Below are 4153 nucleotides of genomic sequence, written 5' to 3' on the forward strand. Positions count from 1 at the left end.
CCTCATCCACACCTCCCCCCCGCTATGCACACGACCATCCAGGCACGCGATCTCTGCATGCTCACTCTTTTGCCTAATGATCTTTGCATGACGTTGCACATGGTCGAGGGTCGGGGTTTAGGCAGGTGGGGTAGGGGGAGCTTGGAGGGGAAGGGGGGGAGGGGGTGTTTGTGTTTGTGTTTGTGTGTGTGTGTGTGTGTGTGTGTGTGTGTGTGTGTGTGTGTGTGTGTGAGATGTATATACTGTATGTATAGAGAGAGAGAGACAGATTTTAAAAAAAACTAGAGAGAGAGAGACCGAGAGAGAAAGAGAATAAAATAATAAACAGAGAAGGTGAAAGAAACAAATGAAATTAGAGAAAAGACAAACAAACAACAACAACAACAACACCTTTTTCCTTCCTCCTTCCTCAGAAGGAAAACCACACTTTTCGTCCTACGAAACGACCCAGCCTAAAGCTTAGAGATAGAGATTGATTGCAGAAATTGCTTGCACTAATTCAGTTACGCAACAAAAAGAGCAAGAAAGAAAAGAAAAGAAAAAAAAAAGTTAGCGTGTGGGTCCGGCGTTTCGAAATTGTTGAAACTCAAGGGATTGATCGACTTTTGTCCGCTGTGCTCGCTGTCACTTGAATTATTATTATTATGTTTCATACATGCAGAAAGATGTATGTACATAATTTGTTATTGTTTTAGTTATCATTATTAATGTTATTGTTATTATTATTATTATTATGATTATTATTATTATTATTATTATTAGTGTCATTATTGTTATTATTGTTATTGTTATTTTTATTGTTTTTGTTATAATAATAATAATTATTATTTATAATAATAATGATAATAACAATAATAATAATTATTATTGTTATGATTATTATTATCATGATTATTTTGTTATTATTATCATTATCATTATTATTATTATTATTATCATTATTATTATTATCATTATTATTATTATTGGTATTATTATTATCATTATTATCATTATTATTATTATTATTATTATTATTATTATTATTATTATTATTATTATTATAATCTATACATGCAGAAACAAAAATGCACATATTTTATTATTATTATAGTTATTATCATTATTGTTATTGTTGTTGTTATTGTTATTGTCATTGTTATTCTTATTATCATTATGATGATAATAGTAATACTAATGGTAAAGATGATGATAATACTACTACTACTACTAATAATAAGGATAATAATAGTAATAATACTAATAATAATGATGATAATGATAAAAATATTAATTCTAACAATAATGATAATAATAATAATAATAATAATAATAATAATGATAATAATAATAATAACAATAATAATAATAACTATAATAATAATAATGATAATAACAATAAGAATAATAGTGATGTTAATAATAATTATGTTAATCATTATCATTTTTATTGATATTGTTATTGCTATTGTTATTATTACTATTATTATTACCATTATTATCATTAATATTATTATTATCATAATTATTATTATCATTATTGTTATTATCAATATTATTATCATTACTACTACTCATTGTTATTGTTATTATCATTACTATTAGTATTATTATCATTGTTATTATCATTATCATCGTCATCATCCTCATCCTCATCATCGACATTATTGTAAGTATTATTATTATCATTATTATCATTATTATTATCATTATCATTATTATTATTATTATTATTATTATTATTATTATTATTACTATTATCATTATTATTATTATTATTATTTTTATTATTATTACTACTATTATCATAATCATTATTATTGTTATCTTCATCATTATTAATATCATCATTATCATCCTTATTATCATTGTCATTAACATGCTTCTTGTTATCAATATTATCATTATTATCCTCATTAAAGTGTATTGTTTTTTTCACATCGGAAATAAGAAATCATTGACGTACAATTCGCCCATCTATCGACACATCTATCTATTTGCTGTTTCCGTCGATCTATTTATCTATCTATCTGTCTACTTATTTCTCTGTTTACCTGCCTGGTTATCATCTTATCTGTCTATGGATCTGCCTATATGTAAACTTCTCTGTCTGTTTGTGTACGTATCTGTATGTATACCTGTCTATCTATTTATCTATCTATGTATCTATCCACCTATGAATCTATCTATCTATTTATCTATCTATGTATCTACTCATCTATGAATCTATCTATCTATTTATCTATCTATTCATCTACTTATCTGTCTACTTATCTATATGTCTCTGTTTATTTATGTACATCTCTGTCAAGCTGTCTGTCTACTTATCTATCTATAAACCTACCTATCAAAGTATCTGTTTAATTATCTATCTATCTACCTGTCTATTTATTTTACCTATGTATTTATTATTTTACATATCTATCTATTTATCCATATATTTATTTTTCTATCTATCTATCTATCTATCTATCTATCTATCTATCTATCTACCTACCTACCTGCCTACCTACCTGCCTACTTACCTACTTGCCTACCTACCTACTTACCTATCTGCCTACCTACCTACTTACTTATCTGCCTACCTACCTACCTGTCTACCTACTTATCTACCTATCTATCTATCCATCTATTCATGTGCATGTCAACCGCAATCACGAGTAATCACATACAATCATTAGCATCACCACAATAAACCCATTCTTGCAAGCGTAAATTCCGAAATGAAGCCAGTGTCAGGTCAAAGGTCATAGGTCACAGGTCACCGCGTCTGTCACGGGCCAAGCAAACGTTTTCCGGGATATTGTTGCATGACAGAAGACGGGGGGTGGGGGAGGGTGGGGGGCATATGGGAGAAGGGATCGAGGTAGGGGGGCGGGGGGAGAATAATGCGTTACCCGTCTGTGAAACGATAGGAACGAAATTCCCCTTACTTTGATACAGGATTATCGCCCTTGTGGGAAACGGGTTGATGCAGGTCGAGGCAGGCGAGTTCTCAAACACCATTTGGAGATAACTGTAATGAGTGAATTATAGATTGGCGTATGGTCTGAAGAGAATGAACAGACAACAATGAACACTCTGAAGCATGCCTTTTCTATCTACCCGTCTCTATATCTATCCATTTATTGATTCTCTCTATCTATCTTTCTTTCTATTTATGTATCTCTTTTTCTCTCTATCTGTCTTTCTATGTACCTACCTGTTCATCTATCTTTCTGTTTATCTATCTATCTATCAGTCTGTCCTTTCATCTATCTATCTCCCAATCCATATCTCTCTCTCTCTCTCCTTCTTCTTCTTCTTTTCATCTTCTTCTTCTTCTTCTCTTTTTTTTCTCTCTACCTATTTATCTATATATCTATCTCTACCTGTTTACCCATCCATCTATCGCTCAGTTACAGGCGTGTTTATAGACAGACCTAAAAGGGAATCAGATAAACACGTGTTCAGAAACAGATAAACACAGATAACACCAGGAAAAAAAAATAAGACAGATCAACAGGAAGAACGAAAGAAAGAAAGAAACAAACAAAAAACAACAACAACAAAATAACGATAACATCGACATGGATACAAACATAAACATAAACGCAAGTACAAACATAGACACAAACACAATCACAAACATAGACACGAACATACACATAAACACATATACAACATAAACATAAACACACAAATATATCGTAAACACAGCCACAAACATAAACATAAACACAGCTACAAACATAAACAAATACAAACATAAACACAAACATAAACATAAACACACCTAATCGTAAACTCTACCAAGAGCTTGCAACACACCGATGCAAAAAAGGGCCTTCCTAGAGTGTCATTCGCCAGCGCATAATCCGTTTAGCCTCCCAGTATCCCGCAAAGGGCGATGGACTATATTTAAATATGAAAAAAACCTGAGGCCATGCTCCTTGTGCAACCTGTAAGGGGGTTAAAGATAGACTGACTTAACCTCCTGCTGCTATTTGTTGCTCTGCATAGAGGCGCGTTCATACATATACGCATACATACATACATACATATGTGTATATATACAATATATGTATATATATACATACATATAATATATATATATTAATATATATATAATATATATATATATATACATACTATACAAAACACACAACACCACACACACAAAACACACACACCC

This window comes from Penaeus chinensis, chromosome 26 (genome assembly GCF_019202785.1).
Source record: "Penaeus chinensis breed Huanghai No. 1 chromosome 26, ASM1920278v2, whole genome shotgun sequence".
In the NCBI taxonomy this organism is placed as follows: domain Eukaryota; kingdom Metazoa; phylum Arthropoda; class Malacostraca; order Decapoda; family Penaeidae; genus Penaeus; species Penaeus chinensis.